The following is a 23,858-nucleotide window of genomic DNA, read 5'->3' as shown; positions in this document are numbered from 1 at the left end:
CGTGCAAATACAGATCATGTGTGCGTTGTCTTCCGATACACCCCATGACCTAGGGTGCCGTCAGCCCTTCTCTTGACCAAGACGTCAAGGAAAGGTAATTTACCCTCCGTTTCAGTCTCCATAGTGAATTTGATGTTGGGGTGTATATGTTCCACCGCGCGACCGTGGCGCGGGACGCGGACAGCGGAGGGAGCGCGCCGCGGGCGGAGGGTATTTAAATCGGCCGCCGCCGCGACCGAATCCAGTTTCCTCTGAGCAGCGATAGCGTACGGATCTCCGTGCCGGCACGTTCACAGGAGCTCAGTCCGTCAGTTCACCTGATGATGGCGACATGTATGATCGCCGAAATATTGTGCCCGTTGGACACTGTAGACCGGCAGTACACCCGTGGATATTTTGATTATCAAATACGCCGGGAGAAAAGAATCATATATTTTGTTATGTTTGCTCAGTTTTCACAGCTTTCACTCAGACGCTTTTTCGAGTTGGATTGACTTGAAAAACTCAAGTGAAATGACAGGAATAAAACCATTACAGTAGACCAAAATTCATTTATGTAAAAGAACTTATCACATGAAACGTCCAGTGAGGAATGGTTCACGTGATAATATACAAAAAGTCAGATTACAAATCACCGAGCGAGGTGGCGCAGTGGTTAGCCCACTGGACTCGCCTGCGGGAGGACGATGGATCAAATCCGCGTCCAGCCATTCTGCTTTAGGTTTTCCCTGATTTCCCTAAATCGGTCCAGGCAAATGTCGGGATGGTTCTCTTGAATCGGCACGGCCGACTTCCTTCCCCTCCTTGACACAGTCCCGAGCTCTTGCTCCGTCTCTAATGACCTCGATGTCGACGGGACATTAAAAGCAATCTTCCTTCCTTAACCACGACTGAAACGTGATTCCTTTACACTTCAGACTATCATCAGAATAGTTAGTACACACGTAAACGAAGCAAGCTGACATTTTTTATGAAAACATTGCCACCAGAAGCTAATGTTTGCCAGCAACTGACATGCCGGTCGTTGGCTTCAAGTCTGTGACGTTACAACTCTCATTATACCTCCATGTGGTCACCTAAATATGCTTCATATTGGATTAGTTACACGCCTTGAGGCAAACTGAAATTAACTGGCTCTGACTTTAAAATATTTTGAATGAAGTCCCAAAAAAATGGTTCAAATGGCTCTGAGCACTATGGGACTCAACATCTTAGGTCATAAGTTCCCTAGAACTTAGAACTACTTAAACCTAATTAACCTAAGCACATCACACACACCCATGCCCGAGGCAGAATTCGAACCTGCGACCGTAGCAGTCCCGCGGTTCCAGACTGCAGCGCCAGAACCGCACGGCCACCGCGGCCGGCAATGAAGTCCCATGACATTCTTTTTTCTGTTGCTCTTCAATAAAGTTTATACCGCTTTTTAAAATGCTTATCACTCAGTTAAAACAATACTTCGTCGACCTCTATCAAGAATCATAGACGGTAGCACTTTTGCATTTTCTGTAAACTACATTGTTCCAATCACTTAATTTTCTTTTTTTTTTTTAATCAGCACTCATCATGTAAATAATCATGAAGGCACGCATGGAGATAAAGTTTGTCAGTGCTGTTTACCTTATAAATCTACAAAAGCAGAAATATTTTTATCTTGGTAACTATACTTCAACGCAAATAATAGGCCATGTATTTAAAAACCAGAGTTCCAGATATTACATGTATATTGACCGTGAAGTGACTATGGCATTAGATTGACATGGCTAAGCCATGTGTCCGCAATATCCTTTCTTTCGGGGGTGCTAGTTCTGCAAGGTTCGCAGGAGAGCTTCTGTAAAGTTTGGAAGGTAGGAGACGAGGTACTGGCAGAAGTAAAGCTGTGAGTACCGGTCGTGAGTCGTGCTTCGGTAGCTCAGTTGGTAGAGCACTTGCCCGTGAAAGGCAAAGGTCCCGAGTTCGAGTCTCTGTCGGGCACACAGTTTTAATCTGCCAGGAAGTTTCATATCAGCGCACACTCCGCTGCAGAGTGAAAATCTCATTCTGGAAACATTCCCCAGGCTGTGGCTAAGCCATGTCTCCGCAGTATCCTTTCTTTCGGGAGTGCTAGTTCTGCAAGTTTCGCAGGAGAGCTTCTGTAAAGTTTGGAAGGTAGGAGACGAGGTACTGGCAGAAGTAAAGCTGTGAGTACCGGTCGTGAGTCGTGCTTCGGTAGCTCAGTTGGTAGAGCACTTGCCCGCGAAAGGCAAAGGTCCCGAGTTCGAGTCTCGGTCGGGCACACAGTTTTAATATGCCAGGAAGTTTCATGTCAGCGCACACTCCGCTGGAGAGTGAAAATCTCATTCTGGAATATTATAAGTAGTTCACTTTCACAGCTGAGATTTTCACCAGTTTACCTTATCTGCAGGACATACAACAAGGTTTATCTGAGCATACGTGGTCATTACTTCTGCTTCCACTGCATCTGTAACAAAAATGTCGTAAATTGTGCACCATACATGTACTATGACGTAATCGATTTCGTGCAGCGAGACATGTGACTTAGATGTTGGTTTCAGTAAAATGACGTCATGCGCAGTCTATTTATGGGATATGGCTGTCGCAGCAGGTTTTGCGTGGGCTTCTCGCTGCACAAGGCCGTCGAAAAGCGAAGATTTTGTCCAGCGATATGAAATTTCCATACCGTGAGGTTCCTGCCTCGCTCGTACAACAAAGAAAAACACAAAACAAACACTTTACTACTGCAGAAATCGTTAACATCTACCTCTGCGCCATACTCTGCAAGCGACGTAACGGTAAGTGGCGAAGAATACTTCTGGTACCACTAGCTGATTTCCCATTCTCTGTTCAACTCGCAAATAGTGCGTGGGAAGCTCTTTATTACCTCTAATTTCTCAGAGTTTCTCGTTGTGGTCAGTTCGCGAAATGTATCTGAGAGGAAGCTATATACTGCCCGACTCGTCCCGGAAAATACGCACTCGAAATTTCAGTAGTAAACATCTGCGTCATGCACAACCCCTCTCTTGTAACGTCTGTCACTATAGTTTGTGGAGTACCTCTCTAACGGTCTCGCACCGACTAAACGATTCCCGTGACGAAATGCGTCGCTCTATCTCTTCTATCAGTTACAGCTCGAAACGATCTCATATTGTTATCCAATAGTCAAGAATCGGTCAAACAAGGACCTTGTAACCCACTTTCTTCATAGATAAGTTGCATTTCCTATTAATCTCAGTCTGGCATCTGTGGCCGGCCGAAGTGGCCGTGCGGTTAAAGGCGCTGCAGTCTGGAACCGCAAGACCGCTACGGTCGCAGGTTCGAATCCTGCCTCGGGCATGGATGTTTGTGATGTCCTTAGGTTAGTTAGGTTTAACTAGTTCTAAGTTCTAGGGGACTAATGACCTCCGCAGTTGAGTCCCATAGTGCTCAGAGCCATTTGAACCATTTTTTCTGGCATCTGTTTTCCTACTATTTGATAAGGTCGCTCTGGGAATCCTAGATATTTTACGGCAGATACTGTTTCCAGCGGTTTCCCGGCCCCGGATCGAATCCGCCGCCGAATTAACAACGAGGGCCGGTGTGCCAGCCAGCCTGGATGTGGTTTTTAGGCGGTTTTCCACATCCCTCTAGGTGAATACCGGGCTGGTCCCCACGTCCCGCCTCAGTTATACGACCCACAGACATTTGAAACACATCCGCACTTTTACATGATTTCCACTGGACGCAGACAGATGGGGTACTCTGATTTCGTCCCGGGGGGTACGGTGTGGAGGCAGGAAGGGCATCCAGCTAACCCTTCACATTAACATGCTAAATCCGATTTAACCACGCCAACCCCTCGCAAATTGCGGGACAAAGGCGCGATATACTGTTTTCAGCGGTTTGTCATCAGTAAGGTAACTGTACAGTAATGCATCGCTTTTCCTATGTATGCACAGTATGTTAGGGCGTACTTTATTTACGTTCAGGGTCAACTGCCAGTGTGTGCATTATTCATCAGTCCTCTGCAGGTAATTCTGTAAATCGATACTGTCTTTTGGCGTTGCTACTTTCTTATAGACAACCACGTTTTTCGCGAACAGTCTTAAAGAGCATCGGACGCTTTCTACTATATCATTTATATACACTGTAAACAATGGCGGTCCTATCACACTTCTTGGGGTCCTCCGGAAATTACCATTACATCTGTCGATTTTGATCCGTTGAGAGAGACGTGTTGAGTTCTATCTGCAAGGAAATCTTGAATCCAGTCGCAAATCTGCTCGCATACCCGATAAGCTGTTTTTTTTTTTTTTTTCACTAAACGGCAGTGCGGGACTATGTCAAATGCCTTCCTGAAGTCAAGGAATACGGCAACAAACCGTGCGCCGTTGTCTACGGCGATGTCGATCTCACGGAGCTACAGGGCGATCGAGTATCGCAAGATCTCTGTTTTATGTAGGAGTTTTTTGTTCTCCAAAAAAATCATAACTATTGAGCATAAATCATATTTCATAATTCCACAGCAGACTGACGCCAACGATGTAATTATGTACATCTGACCTTCCTGAAAACTGGAATGACCTGCGCTTTTTTTTCAGTCGGTAGGAACCCTTTGTTGCTCCAGCTATCTACAATAATGTGCTGCTAGAAGGGGAGCAAGTACCTTTGCGTAATCGTTGTACAGTCTTACAGGTATCTCATGTGGTCCTGACGTCTGTCCACTACTGAGCTACTGCAGTTGACTCTCTATTCCGCGATCATTTATCTCAATATGTGCCATTTCCACAGCGATGTCTTCAAATTTCGACGGATTACCATATTTGGCGAGGGGGAGCGCACCAGTGACGTCACAGCTACTAACGTGGTTATATTACGGCGCGGCCACGGCGGCACGGTATTTTTATCACTTGACAATGGCTGCGGAGATCTCGGTCGAAAGCTTGAGGGATATTAACCACCTGACCCTTCTGGAAGCCCGAGAAGATTTTATTAAATCATTTCGCCTCGAGACCAGGCATTCATACATTGTTGAGCACTTCCCCGCGAAAGGCAACGATCCTGAGTTCGAGTCTCGGTCCGGCACACAGTTTTAATCTGCCAGGAAGTTTCATATCAGTGCACACTCCGCTGCAGAGTGAAAATCTCATTGTTTAACTCTTGTTTGATACAAGATGATTCTTACAAAGAAGAAAAGCGCAACGAGCCACTATTGATAATGCTATTTATTTACACAAATAGCGCCGTTAGGGTTTCGAACCGACATGTACATCTTCAGACAGCTGCTCACACGGAGATAGACATGAACGGCCTCACGAAGCGGAACCTGTCGGTACGAAATTTTAACGACGCTGTTTGTGTAAATAAATAGCATTGCTAACAGTGATTGGTTACTGCTTGCTTCTTTGTAAGAATCAACCTGTGTTTTCTATACAGCCACGGTCTCAAAGTGTCATTTTTTTTACAAAACAGCACTCTTTCGTCTCTTCAATTGATCCTGAACATAAGGAAATATAATATACTGTTCATACACAGCCGAAAATACCGGCTACTGTGAGGAATCTTGTTGTTCAAGACTTTGCAGAGAATCTCAACAATAACCACAGACTCAGATGATGCAAGTACCTATACTACAGTACTGTCTGAAAAAAAAAAATGCATCTATGCGAATATTACGTCGGATCTTGTTAAGATTTCATACTGTTACAAAGATTGGCAACTTGATCTAAATGTTCAGAAATGTAAAACTTTACACTTCACAAAATGGAAAATATGTACACTGAAAAGCCAAAGAAACTGGCTCACCTTTCTAATATCGTGTAGGGCCACGGCGAGTACGCAGAAGTGCCGCAACACGATGTGGCATGGAATTAACTAATGTCTGAGTAGTCCTCGAGGGAACTAACTCCATGAATCCTGCAGGGTTGTCCATAAATCCGTAAGAGTACGAGGGGGTGGAGATATCTTCTGAACAGCACGTCACAAGGCATTCCACATATGTTCAATAATGTTCATGTCTGGGGATTTTGGTCGCCAGCGGAAGTGTTTAAACTCAGAAGAGTGCTCCCGGAGCCATTCTATGATAATTATGGATGTGTGGGGTTTCGCACCGGCTTGTCGGAATTGCCCAAGTCCGTCGGAATGCATACCGGACATGAATGGATGCAGGTGATCAGACAGGATGCTTATGTACGTGTCACATGTCAGAGTCGTATCTAGATGTATCACAGGTCTCGTATCACTCCAGATGCACATTCTCCACACCATTACAGAGCCTCCACCAGCTTGAACAGTTCCCTGCTGACATGCAGCGTCCATAGATTCATGCGCTGGTCTCCGTACCAGTGCACGTCCATCCCCTCGATATAATATGAAACGAGCCTCGGCCGACCAGTCATCATATTTCCAGTCATCAACAGTTTATTGTTCGTGTTGACGGGCCCGGGCGAGGCGTCAAGCTTTGTGTCACGCAGTCATCAATGGTACACGAGTTGGCCTTCGACACCGAAAGCCCAAATTGATGATGTTTCGTTAAACGATTCTCATGCTGACACTTGTTGATGGTCCAGCATTTAAATCTGAAGCAATCTGCGGAAGGATTCATTTCAGTCATGTTGAACGATTCTCTTCAGTCGTCGTTGATCCCGTTCTTGCAGAACCTTTTTCCGGCTGTAGCGATGTCGGAGATATTCACGGTACACTCGTGAAATGGTCGTACAGGAAAATCCCCACTTCATCACTACCTCGGAGATGCTGTGTCCCATCACTCGCGCTCCGGCTATAACACCACGTTCAAACCCACATAAACCTTGATAACCTGCCATTGTAGCAGCAGTAACCGATCTAAAAACTGCGCCAGACACTTATATAGGCGTTGCCGAGCGCTGCATCGTATTCTGCCTGTTTGTATATCTCTGTAAGTTTACGCTTCATCAGAGTATCCTTTAACTGCAATATCTCAGAGTCACAACTGGAATCGGTCAACTCTTGTAAATACCTCACTCTAACGTTTTAGAAGGATATGAAACGGAACGTTCATTTAGGTTCAGTAGTAGGTAAAGAGGGGCAGATTTTGCTTCATTGGCTGGATACTGGTAAATTGCAGGCAGTCTACAAATGGGCTTGCTTACAGAACACTCGGTATATTTCACCTTAGAATACTGCACAAGCGCTTGACATTCATACCAGTTAGGACTAGCGAGATTTACAGAACTACACAAAGCAGAGCAGCATGAAAGGTCAAAGGTTTGTTTGGCCCGTGGGAGAGCATTACGGAGATGCCAGAAAACCTGAACTGGCAAATTCTTGAAGAAAGATGCAAACTGAAACAGATTAAAAAGGTCCCGAGTTCGTGTTTCGGTCTGGCACACAGTTTTAATCTGCCAGGAAAGATTCATATCAGCGCACACTCCGCTGCAGAGTGAAAATCTCGTTCTGGAAGATGCAAACTGTCTGGCGAAAGACTGTTTACAAAGTTACAGGAACCAGCCTTAAGTAATGAGCCTAGGGATGTACTACAATCATATACGTCCCAACACGTGCACAGAACGAGAAGAAGCTCTAAGAAGAGGTACATTGAAAAGTGTCCACTTCCATGCACTCCACATTAATTAGTAGAGTATGAACGCAGATGTAAATTATATAATTGCCCAACAATCACTGGAAAGACATCTGTTAAATGTCTGGGGGAATGCGTATCGAGTTGGTTGGTTGGTTCATTTGGGACGAGGGGACCAAACAACGAGGTCATCATCAGTTCCATGGGACTAGGGAAGGATGGGGAAGGGTGTCTGCCATGCCCTTTCAAAGGAACCATCCTGGCATTTTCCTGAAGCGATTTAGGGAAATCCCAGAAAACCTAAATCAAGATGACCAGAGGAGGGTTTGACTCGACATCCTCCCAAATGAGATTCCAGTATATTAACCACAGCGTCGCCTTGCTCAGTGCCCATCGAGCATTTAAATTGCAGCAACCACATAAAATTAATCTAGTCCTGACATGTTCAGTCTTGGGCGATCTGCTATGTATGGTAACTGAAGGAATCTTCGCAAGCCAAAATAGCTAAAAAAGCGTTTTATTGGATTACCGGTTTCAACACAAATGTGCTGTCGTCTTTGGATCTTATAGTCTAGCATTTTTACAACATTTTGCAAATCAGTGTTGCAAGTCGCTTCATACTGCGTGTGCACTCCCCATTACCATGAAGATCACTAGACATCAGCATCCAAAATGTAAAAGTATTATGTACAAACACAAACATAACTATTTTGCGCTGAGTACAAGTATTCATGTTAAGCACCAGCCGGCAACATAGAGGAGTGGTGTAAACACAGCGACCTCCGCGTACGTCCATCAGGTGACACTGTTGCGGTTGGTTCAGCCACCTGGTCGACGTAAGTCTGCGCAGAATACGGTGCATAATGCGCAGTGACCGATTTTGGTTCAAAGCGCTGTGCGAATTCATTTTTTCGGTATGGGAGACCGACAATCTCTCCCCCTTTCGGCCAGTTGGCGGTGACAGAATCGAGGCGCACGCCCTGCTGTTGCTCTCAGACATTTTTACAGAAACTATTCACAATTCTGTTTAAGATTCCATCTCCCTCACCACCGCATCGGGTAAGAAACGTCAAAGCACTGCCATGTCCCTTCGTTGTGTGGACATCCGTAAGAATTTCGCACCCAATTGGAACAAAATTTGCGAAAGTTTAAGCGGTTTGTGACAATCTCATACAAAACAGTGTTTGTGGAAACCCATCTGGAAGTATTCTTTTTGTAATCCGCTTGTTTTCATGAATTTTATCATTCACTTTTTCAAGTAAACCATCATTGAAAACAGAAGGCCGCCCACTCTGTGCTTCGTCAAAAACTTTGATTCGTCCATTATTGACTTGTTTCACCTACTTTCTCACCATTCGATCGGAATTTCAGCTGGCTTATTCTATGCGTTCCAAAACCGTTTCACAGAACGCACTTCAGTCGGCAGACGCAGAGATTTCCTTACACATTTTGGTAAAGCCTGACTTTGTCAACGAGTAGACAGCCGTCTTAATATAGCACTCCGTCTTCAGGCCACGAGTGGCCTACCGCGACCATCCGACCGCCGTGTCATCCTCATGGAGGATGCGGATAGGAGGGCATGGGGTTAGCACACCGCTCTCCCGGTCGTTATGATTGTTTTCTCCTACCGGAGCCACTACTATTCGGTCGAGTAGCTCCTCAATTGGCATCACGAGGCTGAGTGCACCCCGAAAAATGGCAACAGCGCATGGCGGCCAGGATGGTCGCCCATCCAAGTGCCGGCCACGCCTGACAGCGCTTAACTTCGGTGATCTGACGGGAACCGGTGTATCCACTGCGGTAAGGCCGTTGCCTGCGGTCTTAATATGGTTAATTAAATAAATTATTTTTAAATAAAAAATTTTCAATGCCCATATCGCAATTTCCCTATTACGATTAAAGTAAGAAAACTACTTTCGGTTGCTGTCTGCAGCCATCCTCAGATCATTCAAAATGTAAAAAAGCGGTGAACATGCATTCAAAAGCATCATTTAATGTAGTGATGCAGTAACATGCATTCGTGAATACCAAGACAATGACAGTACGTAGTTTAAAAACATCACCGTGAGCAAGCCAGGTAGCAGATCGCAACTTCGTAGGATGTTGGTAATAATGAAGGGAAACGGCCAGTTGAATAAGTAGAAGTTGCATCAAAAGTTCAAAAAATGGTTCAAAAATGGCTCTGAGCACTATGGGACTTAACATCTGAGATCATCAGTCCCCTAGAACTTAGAACTACTTAAACCTAACTAACCTAAGGACATCACACACATCCATGCCCGAGGCAGGATTCGAACCTGCGACCGTAGCGGTCACGCTGTTCCAGACTGAAGCGCCTAGAACCGCACGGCCACACCGGCCGGCTCCACGAGTAATGAGTGTGTTAGGGTGGGACACTACGAATGTAGTGTGTGGACATACAAGGTGAGAATGTGGGTCTCACGGGAGGCGTGCGCGAGATAGTCCCTGCAGTCGCGCTATCCTCTGTTCCGTCGGTGGCTCCGATGGATAGAGCGTCTAAGTAAGCAGGAGATCCCGGGTTCGAGTCCCGGTCGGGGCACACATTTTCACCTGTCCCCGTTGATATATACCAACGCCCGTCGGCAGCTGACGGTATTAATATAATTCTAATTTCGCTCTATCTCACAGGTGACTTGTAATCAAATTGCGTGCTTATGGAATATCTTTCACAAACCAAAATAATTTAGACATCCTAAATCTTTATGTAGAACGTACGATGAACGTGAAGAAAATAGTTGTATTCACAAACCGTTATGATCAGACGAAACTACAATTTCCCGGCGATAACTGTGGGTTCTGTGACTTCTCTCGGAGAGGGCTCATCAAACTAATCAAACTACACCACATGAAATATTATTTCACTTTATTACATGAATGAATAAAAAGATTAACTTGATACAATCCTTTGCCATAGGAGTGCTTGTAATTTACAACTGCCAATGATTGCCAAACCATTACTTGATGCTCTAATTAACAAATTCTTCTGTTGAAGTACAACGTTCAACATTTCCAAATGTATAGTTCCATCTGAGACTTGGATAACTCTTTCAAGTCCGACTTGAAGATACTGACAGCTTCACCTGAGGTCGCGAACTGGGCAGAGTGCTTCCACGCTCAGCCCTATATTGACCTCTGTGTGAGGATACTGCAGTGCTAAGAGAGGTGTGGTCTTCAAAAACCTCCCATTCGTTGTTGCAGAGAACCTCGCTAATGTGTCTAGTATCGATGTATGATGACGAATTTGGTGTGACACCATGATCTCTGGACGATATCACACTAAGCTATTCCAAAAGACAGTGTCCAACAATGATAATTAATCGAATATACAAAACATTGTTACTGCAAGAACACCGGAACACTATGCAGAGTGTAACCAGCAAGCGTGCAACGAGCGAACCAATAGTACACTGATCTAAGGTTCTGAGTGGAGAAGACGGATTGCTAAGGCAAGTACTTAGGTAAATTCTACATTCATGTACAATACCTTATTATAAAATATTAGACGGTTCATATTTAGTTTTTACGTTGTTTTGGATCTGAAGATGACCCAGACTGATCGAAACGTGTCATACAATTGTCATATGCACAAATTACTGTGAACAGATGAAACTGCAAATGTGCAACTGAGACTGAACAACGAATGACAATTATCTTAAATACCAATGCAACTACCGATTGCCACGAGAAGAACATTCGGCTAGAGTGGAATTTCTTATACTCCTCTACTTCACTGTCCCCGATTTTGACGTTATCACTAATCTCATTTCTGCTACTCCTCATTACTTTCCTCTTTCTTCCATTTACTCTCAATCCATCTCTTCATTCCGTGCAGCCCGTACTGTAATTTTTCGTCAGCTTCGCTGATAGCAGTATCATGAGCGAATTTTATCATTGACCTAGATTTTAATCCCACTTTTGAACATTTTTTTAAAAAATGTTGAGTTTTGGTACACGCCCATACAGCCATCTCAATAGTGTAATGTCAGTTGAAGTGCCAGCCCAACACCAATCATAGGATATAAATATCTATGGAGTGAACATTCGGATGCGGAGAACGACAATTCTGTCCGTAACATTTGCTGCAGCTCAGCTCACGTGATTTTTCGTACTGCGCATAGTAGTCCTCATAGCGCATAGCGTATTTTGAGTGTTATTACGTCGCTGCTACAAATAGAGCACCTTCAGAATTATTGTGAAACTTTGTATACTCATTTGACAGACATCTAAACAGTCTCATACCAGGAGCAGAAGTTGGCTTAAAGACGTGGTGGTTGTAAGTTCCTATGCGACTAAACTGCCTAGGTCATTGGTCCCTAGGCTTACACATTACTTAATCTAACTAACTTAGGTTAAGGACAGCACACACACCCATGCCCGAGGGAGGACTCGAACCTCCGACGGGGAGAGCCGCGCGAACCGTGGCAAGGCGCCTCAGACTTGAAGAGCACTGTTATTGTACTTTTCACCATAGTATCATAGCTTAGATTCCACTTTCTTTACGTTTTTTCGTTAACGGGATAAGAAGTGACTGCCAACAATGTATTTTTACGTTTTCTGTTGCCCTTATTCGTATTGTCTGATCTCTATCCTAATAAGTTACGTTACAATGTCACTATAGACGGCGCTGAAGTGTCACGAAAAAAACAACGCATTTGGAATTATGAAATTGTTACAGCAAATATAGTAAGCGCCTTGCACCACCTGCTTGTCCATTATTACTTTCAATTTTTCTTTGTTTACCCTTCTGATTTTTATAGACAAGTAAGCGATCTATACAACTTTTTCGCCATCTCATCAGAAAAAGAAAACCATACCCTATGCGCAATAAAGTAAAAGATACAAGATCAGTGCTCGAATTTTGGAGCAATAAAAGAAATGATAGCGAACAATATTTTCTTACGTTTTCTGTTGGGCTCATTCATGTTGTCGAACTATAGGAAACTGTGTCATTGAGAAATACGTAGATACAAACAAGAGTTTGAGAACCTGCATAAATTGGACTAAATTAATCAGACTATCATGTATAAATTTTATGTGCATATGAACGTATCATCCCCGGCCGTTGTAGCCGAGCGGTTCTAGGCGCTTCGGTCCCGAACCGCGCTGCTGCTGCGGTCGCAGGTTCGAATCCTGCCTCGGGCATGGATGTGTGTGATGTCCTTAGATTAGTTAGGTTTAAGTAGTTCTAAGTCTAGGGGACTGATGACCTCAGATGTTAAGTCACGTAGTGCTCAGAACCATTTGAACCATTTGAATGTAGCACCTGTATGTGTACACTAACTGGCAGTGTGCTCAAACGAACTTGTATCGATCACTTGTCTCGTAAACACATGGCCATAAAATCGCAGAAATTATTTCTACAGTACAAGAGTTTATAACACCGTGTCTTGATATTTTTCAACATGTAAAGTGCCTCGTATCAACATGACAACTGTACTTATAGAAAGAAGCTGATCCTCCTTTCACATGCTTCTGTTTACACCCGTAGCAACGACAACACTGCACCACAGCTGCTACTAAAACTCAACTGTGCGGAAACGTACGTAAAATAAGGAGGATACGGGTAATTTTCAAGTTTCGCTATTACTGCAAATTGTTGACAACCAGCGTCATCCCAAAACCACGTGGCTAACCTGATTTTCTGTTGAAAACAGTAGGCTGTGCTCACCGCATAGATATATAGGGTACAACAAAAATGTGTGGTGTCACCGCCAGACACCACACTTGCTAGGTGGTAGCTTAAATCGGCCGCGGTCCATTAGTACATGTCGGACCCGCATGTCGCCACTGTCAGGATCGCAGACCGAGCGCCACCACAAGGCAGGTCTTGAGAGACGTACGAGCACTCGACCCAGTTGTACGACGACGTTGCTAGCGACTACACTGACGAAGCCTTTCTCTCATTTGCCGAGAGACAGTTAGAATAGCCTTCAGCTAAGTTAATGGCTACGACCTAGCAAGGCGCCATTAACCATTTGTAACGTTGCATGTACCTCAAGATAGAGTCTCACTTGTATCATCCAGAATGCTGTATACCAAAGGACAATATAAAAGTTAAGTGTTCTAGTAGCTACGTTCTTTTCTTTATCACATTCATTACGAATCCTGTTCCAGACTTAACGCCAGACGGCGTGAGTTGACGCGTGCCCTTTCGGCTACTTCACTGTGGACTGGCTGCCTTAACAGTCCACTACAAAATGTACGGCACGAATTGCAGGACGCATTCCTTACACGTAGATGAAGAAATTATGTTGTATGAACATGGGTACAGAAAACCTTTGATTCAATGTTACAATTCATTTTCTGTAACTCATTAATCATGGGAAACACGAACAGAACGCACCAGCATACCACATGCATCTGTTTCTCACAGGAGAGGTTCAATACGACCTCTGTGGGCATTGATACATGCTTCAGTCCGACGCCGTTCTGAATCTCGGATGCGCTGATGTATCCCTGGAGTACTGCGTATTGTTTCGCAACCTTCTATAACATGAGCACGGAGACTCCGTCTTGTACTGGCGTTCCATGCACAAGAGCTTTCAAATGTCCCCACAAATCAAAAGTCCAGTGAGTTTAGGTCCATAGAGCGTGGAGGCCAGGCAGTTGGTACACCTCTACCCTAATGTCTATCATATATCTGTTATTTAGAAGCTGACGAACATTAGCACTAAATTGTGCTCCATCGCGCATGAAGTACATGTTTTGTCGCACAGCTAAAGGCCCATATGCTAACAGATCAGGTAAAATAGTCTCCACGAAATTATGATAAATTTGTCCGTTGAGCCTGGTTGGAAGAAAGAATGGCCCTACCAAACAGCTACCAGCAATGCTAACTCAAACATCGACAGAAAGTATTTGTTGATGATTTGGTTCAACAGTTGCGTGAGGACTGACGTCTGCTCATCCATGCCGATTGTGAAAATTTACAACCTTATCTCGTTGAAACTCGTTGGAGAAAACGAGTTGTAGCATGGAAACAAGGCCATTCCAGATCCATGTTCATACAAAGTAATTCCTTCGTCTACCTGTGAGAAATGTGTCCTGACTCTGTATATGCTCTATACACTGTACACAGAGAGTTCCCGTAAGAGTCTGCAAAACTGTAACAGGGCATAGAGAATTATACACTGAATAATTTGAGATAGGGAACCTGGGGTCGGACAGTCAGCTTAAGGAGATACTGAAGTAGTCTACCGCTTTGTCTAGCATTACTGTTTTCCGGCTTATTTACAACTAGCATGCGTACAAATTTACACGTACTGCGCCGGCCGGTGTGGCCGAACGGTTCTAGGCGCTTCAGTCTGGAACCGCGCGACCGCTACGGTCGCAGGTTCGAATCCTGCCTCGGGCATGAATGTGTGTGATGTTCTTAGGTTAGTTAGGTTGGTTGGTTGGTTGGTTTGTGGTATTGAAGGGACCAGACTACTAGGGCCATCGGTCCCTTTTTCCATGAACTTGAAACCCCCACAAGGAATAAAAACAAACAATGGAGATGACAAGAGACGACACGGGACAAGAAAGACACAGAGACCAGGCAAAAGGAATTAAAATCACACCGAGTGTGACAGTTGTTGGCCAACCATAGAAAAAAGAAAAGGAAAAGCCAACCACCAAGAAACGCACTAAAAACCCCAGCCAAAGGCCAGACTCAAAAAAAAAAAGGACAAACACTTATATCAAGCGGTAAAAACCCCATGCACGAATAGAATTCAAAACTAGATCTGCATCGCAACGTGATCTGATAAAAGTGCAGGAAGCCTATCAGGCAGTGCAAACGTCTGCCTGAGCGGGGTTAAAAGCGGGCAGTCCAACAAGATGTGGACCACAGTCAAAGCTGACCCGCAGCGACATAAATGTGGGTCCTCGCGGCGCAATAAATAGCTATGCGTTATCCAGGTGTGGCCAATGCGCAGCCAGCAAAGGACAACAGTCCTTGCGAGAGACCCACAGGGAGGAGCGCCACACACCGGTAGTCTCCTTGACGGCCCGAAGTTCGTTGAGTGAAGGGAGGGCGCGCCATTCTTCACCCCAGGTGCGAAGTACCTTCTGCCGCAAAACTGACCTGAGGTCACTCTCCGAAAGGCCAATCTCCAAGGCTGGTGCACAGACAGCCTGTTTGGCCAGCGTGCCAACATGTTCATTTCCCAGGATGCCTACGTGATCCAGGGTCCATACAAAGACCACAGAGCGGCCGCAACGGGCAAGAGTATGGAGTGACTCCTGGATAGCCATCACCAGACGAGAGCGAGGGAAACACTGGTCGATAGTTCGTAAACCGCTCAGGGAGTCACTACACATGACGAAGGACTCACCTGAGCAGGAGCGGATATATTCTAGGGCGCGAGAGATGGCGACCAGCTCGGCAGTGGAAACACTGCAGTCAGCCGGCACTGAGTGTTGTTCATAATGATCCCCTAGAGTAAGAGCATAACCGACACGACCAGCAACCATCGAACCGTCAGTATAGACAACGTCAGAGCTTTGAAACGCGGCAAGGATTGAAAGAAAGCGGCGGCGGAGAGCCTCAGGAGGGACTGAGTCCTTCGGGCCCTGTGCCAAATCGAGCCGAAGGCGCGGGCGGGGCACACACCACGGGGATATACGCAGAGGGGCCCGGAAAAGTGGAAGACTGAAAACCTCAAGACCAGAGTTCTAGGGGACTGGTGACCTCAGATTTTAAGTCCCATAGTGCTCAGAGCCATCTGAACACGTACAGCCCTGTTTATTTACAAGTGCATTCTTTATTTCTTGCAAGGAAACAAGGAGGACGAGCCTGATTACCAAAAAGTATGATGCGAGTTTTTTTTACTTTACTTTTCCATAAGGTGGCTCTGCCATAATGTATTTACATTGTCCCATAACAGGACGTGTTATTAATCAACGATACACCCATTCATTACTCAGCGCTATTCAGAGACATACAATACAATACGATTGAGTAGTACCAGTACAGTATTTCCTGGTTGCTAGATTGGAAATGGAGGTCCTATTCCATGGCCTGCGAGGTCACCTGACATAAATCAAAATGGTTCAAATGGCTCTGAGCACTATGGGACTTAACATCTGAGGTCATCAGTCCCCTAGACTTAGAAATAAGTACAGAGCGAGGTGGCGCAGTGGTTAGCACACTGGACTCGCATTCGGGAGGACGACGGTTTAATCCCGCGTCCGGCCATCCTGATTTAGGTTTTCCGTGATTTCCCTAGATCACTTCAGGCAAATGCTGGGATGGTTCCTTTGAAAGGGCACGGCCGATTTCCTTCCCCATCCTTCCATAATCCGAGCTTGTGCTCCGTCTCTAATGACCTCGTTGTCGACGGGACGTTAAACACTAATCTCCTCCTCTTCCACTTAGAACTAAGTAAACCTAACTAACCTAAGGATATCAGACACATCCATGCCCGAGGCAGGATTCGAACCTGCGACCGTAGCAACCACTGACATAAATCCTCTTGGTTATTTCCTATGGGGGTATCTAAAGTCACTTGTCTATGAGACCCAAGTGGATACAGAGACGGAACTAGTTTCCAGAATAGTAGCTACCTGTGATGTGTTTCGAAACACACCCGGGGTATTTGTCAGGGTGTGTGAGAATCTAGTTCCCCAATGCCATGCTTGCATTGAGGTTGATGGCCGTCAGTTTCAGTACATTTTGTAAGATGTAATACAAATGGTACGTTCATTGTGTCAGTGATGGAATTTGCGGTTAACTAACGTAAATAAAAAAGTACACAGCAATGTGATTTTATTCCTGTTATCTCCTTAAGCTGTCTTCTCCAACCCGAGGTTGCCTACATCAATTGTTCTGTGGAGCATCCTCTATGTCCTGTTAAATTTTTGCACGCTGCTACGGAAACACCATGTATACTCTACGCACCCAGTCCCCGATCGGAGAAGAATCTCCGACCCGGCCGGGAATCGAATTCAGGCCGGTTCAGTTAACAATCCTTTGCGTGCAGCTACCGAGGCGGGCGAGAACTTCTCTTTCTTGTCCGCCTGGCAATGTAGACTTCTTTATCCACAAAACAAACCGGCTCGGTTTCCCGTGGACGGACGAACAGTGTGCCTTTTTCCAGGTGTGGTGTATAGCTGGCAGGATGCAGGCCTGGGACGCGGTGAACAATGGAGCGAGACGAGGTAAACAACACGGCCTGGCTGCGGACTAACGCGTGGCTGGCTCGTTTGCCCGCCAGACGCCACTACGGCGCCACTAAAGCAAACAAAGCGGCCGGCTGCTGCCTCTGCAGACACACCAGGCAGCGCTCCGCCGGTTCCCGTCTACTGGCTCTGCCCACAGGCTGCCGATGCGGGACCGAACTACTTAAAGTGAGCCCAGCGCTCACAGTAACGTCCCAGTGGGAGTCATTCGAGGCAGTAAATAATGTTGTACAGGGTGTTTCAAAAATGACCGGTATATTTGAAACGGCAATAAAAACTAAACGAGCAGCGATAGAAATACACCGTTTGTTGCAATATGCTTGGGACAACAGTACATTTTCAGGCAGACAAACTTTCGAAATTACAGTAGTTACAATTTTCAACAACAGATGGCGCTGCGGTCTGGGAAACGCTATAGTACGATATTTTCCACATATCCACCATGCGTAGCAATAATATGGCGGAGTCTCTGAATGAAATTACCCGAAACCTTTGACAACGTGTCTGGCGGAATGGCTTCACATGCAGATGAGATGTACTGCTTCAGCTGTTCAATTGTTTCTGGATTCTGGCGGTACACCTGGTCTTTCAAGTGTCCCCACAGAAAGACGTCACAGGGGTTCATGTCTGGCGAATAGGGAGGCCAATCCACGCCGCCTCCTGTATGTTTCGGATAGCCCAAAGCAATCACACGATCATCGAAATATTCATTCAGGAAATTAAAGACGTCGGCCGTGCGATGTGGCCGGGCACCATCTTGCATAAACCACGAGGTGTTCGCAGTGTCGTCTAAGGCAGTTTGTACCGCCACAAATTCACGAAGAATGTCCAGATAGCGTGATGCAGTAATCGTTTCGGATCTGAAAAATGGGCCAATGATTCCTTTGGAAGAAATGGCGGCCCAGACCAGTACTTTTTGAGGATGCAGGGACGATGGGACTGCAACATGGGGCTTTTCGGTTCCCCATATGCGCCAGTTCTGTTTATTGACGAAGTCGTCCAGGTAAAAATAAGCTTCGTCAGTAAACCAAATGCTGCCCACATGCATATCGCCGTCATCAATCCTGTGCACTATATCGTTAGCGAATGTCTCTCGTGCAGCAATGGTGGCGGCGCTGAGGGGTTGCCGCGTTTGAATTTTGTATGGATAGAGGTGTAAACTCTGGCGCATGTGACGATACGTGGACGTTGGCGTCATTTGGACCGCAGCTGCAACACGGCGAACGGAAACCCGAGGCCGCTGTTGGATCACCTGCTGCACTAGCTGCGCATTGCCCTCTGTGGTTGCCCTACCTTTCCAGCACGTTCATCCGTCACGTTCCCAGTCCGTTGAAATTTTTCAAACAGATCCTTTATTGTATCGCTTTTCGGTCCTTTGGTTACATTAAACCTCCGTTGAAAACTTCGTCTTGTTGCAACAACACTGTGTTCTAGGCGGTGGAATTCCAACACCAGAAAAATCCTCTGTTCTAAGGAATAAACCATGTTGTCTACAGCACACTTGCACGTTGCGAACAGCACACGCTTACAGCAGAAAGACGACGTACATAATGGCGCACCCACAGACTGCGTTGTCTTCTATATCTTTCACATCACTTGCAGCGCCATCTGTTGTTGAAAATTGTAACTACTGTAATTTCGAAAGTTTGTCCGCCTGAAAATGTAGTGTTGTCCCAAGCATATTGCAACAAACGGTGTATTTCTATCGCTGCTCGTTTAGGTTTTATTGCCGTTTCAAATATACCGGTCATTTTTGAAACACCCTGTAGCTTCGCCACGGTGTCGTTTACTAACCCTGTAACCACGGTCATATTTCCGCTGCAGGCTATAATACGCACAGGCTACGTGGCCGAATTAGATGAAATTATGGAATTCTACTACCAAGGCAGTAAAGCAACCAATGACGGACGGGAGCAAGGAGGACATCAGAAGCATACTAGCACTGGCAAAAAAGGGTATTCATGGCCAAGGGAAGTCTGCTAGTATCAAACATATGCCTTAATTTGAGGTAGAAATTTCTGAAAATGTTCGATTGGAGCACAGCATTGTATGGTAGTGAAACATGAACTATGAGAGAAATGGAACAGAAGAGAATCGAAGCATTTGAGATGTGGTGGTACAGACGAATGTTGAAAATTAGGTGGAATGATAAAGTAAGGAATGAGGAGGTTCTGCGCAGAATCGGTGAGGAATATGTGGAAAAGAGGAGAAGGGACAGGATGATAGGACATGTGTTAAGGCATCAGGGAATGACTTCCACTTTACTAGAGAGAGCTGTAGAGGGCAAAAACTGTAGAAGAAGACAGAGAGTGGAATACATCCAGCAAATAATGGCGAGCGTAGGTTGCAAGTACTAGTCCGAGGCGAAGAGGTGGCAGAGGAGAGGAATTTGTGATGGGCCACTGAAACCAGACAGAAGATTGAAAAAAAAAAAAGAAAATTATAAAAAGATGGCCGATCCACAAAGGGGCGTACCACAAAAACTTGGTAGCTATATGCTTTAATAAAAATGTATATATTTACATATGTCACACATCTCCTCGTAAACCACATGACCGATTTCAACCCATACAGGTATGTGTCACTTATTGTCTGGAAGAATCGCTGTGGGGATACGAAACATCTATCAAAGGAGTGGGTGTGGGGTTGTAAGGGGGGTGCGATGAAAAATAAGTGTAGCCCATGAATACCCCCTCCTGCCCCCCCCCCCCCCCCCACTGGCTGTAGTCATTCGGTATTTCATAATGAGATCGCTTAGTGACTTGCAACAAACTGTAGCCATACTTTCCAACCTTTATGAAAATGTTTCTCGCTGACAACCCCCAAAAAATTATGGAACGAAGAAAATGTACTCCATTTTCGATGTCCATGCAGTAAAACTGCTGCATCATGCATGACGTTTAAATCTATTACTTCTTTGACACTAACTCTCTTCCCAATACAGTCTGCAGACGATATTCACATATGCCGCTGAATGTACCCACAAAATTAAATCACTCTGTGGCACACAGTTCAAGAGATATGACGTCAGAAACATTGAGCTTCTTGAAAACGAAACTGCAGGGCTAAATTCGTTAGAGATACATGTGAAATATCAGTAAAAATACGTGTGAAATATATGTGACATGGTATGCAGACAAAGGTACAAATGAAAAACTGCTTCTAAAATCTAAACCCTTATATCTATTCCAACCAAACTTGGTACACGTATTACTTACTATCTGTAAAGAAATACACACATCAAAAAACGTTTTGCATAACCTCGGTTCCGACAGTTCCGGAACCTGCACAGAAAATTGGAATAAATATTAACATAAATATCATTTCCGCCCTTTTTATTGTTCATGAGAACCACTCATTGCATATTGTTCCACCATACAGCGAGACCTTCAGAGGTGGTGGTCCAGACTGCTGTACACACCGGTACCTCCAATGTCCAGGTGTTCAGCCTGACCAGGTTGCCTCCAAACACCGCCGATTGTTTGGTTCGAGGCATGTGCGACATTCATCGTTGAAGAGAACATGACGCCAATCCTGATCGGTCCATTCGGCACGTTGTTGGGCCCTTCTGCATGGTGTCATGGTTGTAAAGATGGACCATGGACTTCGCGAGTGAAGTTCCGCATCATGCAGCCTATTGCACACAGTTTGAGTCGTCCTGTGGCTGCACGAAAAGCATTATTCAACATGGTGGAGTTGCTGTAAGGGTTCTTCCGAGCAATAATCCGTAGGTAGCGGTCATCCACGGTAGTAGTATTCTTGACCGGTCTGAGCGAGGCATCTCATCAACAGTTCCTGTCTCTCTGTATCTCCTCGATGTCCGAACAACATCGCTTTGGTTCACTCCGAGACGCCTGGACACTTTCCTGGCACAAAGTAACAATGCGGACGCGATCGAACCGCGGTATTGACCACGAAGGCATGGTTGAACTACAGACAACACGAGCAGTGTACGTCCTTCCTGGAGGAATGACTGGAACTGATCGGCTGTCGGACCCCCTCGGTCTCATAGGCGCTGCTCATGCATGGTTGTTTACGTCTTTGGGAGGGTTTAGTGACATCTCTGAACAGTCAAAGGGCCTGTATCTGTTATACAAAATCCACAGCCAAGGTCTGTCTTCAGGAGTTCTGGGAACCAGGGTGATACAAAACTTTTTTTGATGTGTGTATCATAGGATAAGAACCAGCAACGTCCTATTGGGGTGGGGATGATAACGTGGAGAGAGAATTGGGGATGAAAAGTAGAGGAGATGGACAGAGAAAGGGGGAGCAGGAAATGGACAAAGGAAATAGGACAGAGAGAGGAGGGAGGAGCAGACTGACTGAGTGGAGGACGAAATGGACAGAGAAAGGGAAGAGGAGATGCACAGAGAGAGATAGGAGGACATGGATTGAGAGAGGAGTAGAAGGATCTACATCTACGTTTATACTCCGCAAGCCACCCAACGGTGTGTGGCGGAGGGCACTTTACGTGCCACTGTCATTACCTCCCTTTCCTCTTCCAGTCGCGTATGGTTCGCGGGAAGAACGACTGCCGGAAAGCCTCCGTGCGCCCTCGAATCTTTCAAATTTTACTTTCGTGATCTCCTCGGGAGGTATAAGTAGGTAGAAGGAATATATTTGATATCTCATCCAGAAACGCACCCTCTCGAAACCTGGACAGCAAGCTACGCCGCGATGCAGAGCGCCTCTCTTGCAGGGTCTGCCGCTTGAGTTTGCTAAACATCTCCGTAACGCTATCACGCTTACCAAATAACCCTGTGACGAAACGCGCCGCTCTTATTTGGATCTTCTCTATCTCCTCTGTCAACCCGACCTGAGCCAGCCGAAGTGGCCGTGCGGTTCTACGCGCTGCAGTCTGGAACCGTGAGACCGCTACGGTCGCAGGTTCGAATCCTGCCTCGGGCTTGGATGTGTGTGATGTCCTTAGGTTAGTTAGGTTTAACTAGTTCTAAGTTCTAGGGAACTAATGACCTCAGAAGTTGAGTCCCATAGTGCTCAGAACCATTTTTGAACCCGACCTGATACGGATCCCACACTGATGAGCAATACTCAAGTATAGGTCGAACGAGTGTTTTGTAAGCCACCTCCTTTGTTGATGGACTACATTTTCTAAGGACTCTCCCAATGAATCTCAACCTGGCACCCGCCTTACGAACAGATAATTTTATATGATCATTCCACTTCAAATCGTTCCGTGCGCATACTTCCAGATACTTTACAGAAGTAACTGCTACCAGTGTTTGTTCCGCTATCATATAATCTACAATAAAGGATCCTTCTTTCTATGTATTCGCAGTACATTACATTTGTCTACGTTAAGGGTCAGTTGCCACTCCCTGCACCAAGTGCCTATCCGCTGCAGATCTTCCTGCATTTCGCTGCAATTTTCTAATGCTGCAACTTCTCTGTATACTACAGCATCATCCGCGAAAAGCCGAAAGAAAGGTCATTTATATATATTGTGAAAAGCAATGGTCCCATAACACTCCCCTGTGGCACGCCAGAGGTTACTTTAACGTCTGTAGACGTCTCTCCATTGAGAACAACATGCTGTGTTCTGTTTGCTAAAAACTCTTCAACCCAGCCACACAGCTGGTCTGATATTCCGTCGGCTCTTACTTTGTTTATCAGGCGACAGTGCGGAACGGTATCGAACGCCTTCCGGAAATCAAGGAAAATGGCATCTACCTGGGAGCCTGTATCTAATATTTTCTGGGTCTCATGAACAAATAAAGCGAGTTGGGTCTCACACGATTGCTGTTTCCGGAATCCATGTTGATTCCTACAGAGTAGATTCTGGGATTCCAGAAATGACATGATACGCAAGCAAAAACATGTTCTAACTGCTACAACAGATCGATGTCAGAGATATAGGCCTATAGTTTTGCGCATCTGCTCGACGGCCCTTCTTGAAAACTGGAACTACCTGTGCTCTTTTCCAATCATTTGGAACCTTCTGTTCCTCTGGAGACTTGCGGTACACGGCTGTTAGAAGGGGGGGGGGGGCGGCAAGTTTTTTCGCGTACTCTGTGTAGAATCGTATCCCGTCAGGTCCAGTGAACTTTCCTCTGCTGAGTGATTTCATTTGCTTTTCTATTTCTTGGACACTTATTTCGATGTCAGCCATATTTTCGTTCGT

The 23,858-nt window shown here is 45.5% G+C and overlaps 1 long non-coding RNA gene and 1 pseudogene across 1 annotated transcript in view; one reads left to right on the top strand and one right to left on the bottom strand.

Annotated features, from left to right (window-relative positions):
• LOC126210565 (uncharacterized) overlaps positions 1–23,858 on the top strand; it is a 290,752-nt gene that overhangs the window by 13,990 nt on the left and 252,904 nt on the right. The gene's annotated exons all lie outside the window — the stretch shown is intronic.
• Positions 9,231–9,348, bottom strand: LOC126210833 (5S ribosomal RNA; annotated as a pseudogene).

Source organism: Schistocerca nitens, chromosome 10 (genome assembly GCF_023898315.1).
Source record: "Schistocerca nitens isolate TAMUIC-IGC-003100 chromosome 10, iqSchNite1.1, whole genome shotgun sequence".
NCBI lineage: Eukaryota > Metazoa > Arthropoda > Insecta > Orthoptera > Acrididae > Schistocerca > Schistocerca nitens.
This window is presented reverse-complemented; position numbering and strand designations above follow the sequence as displayed.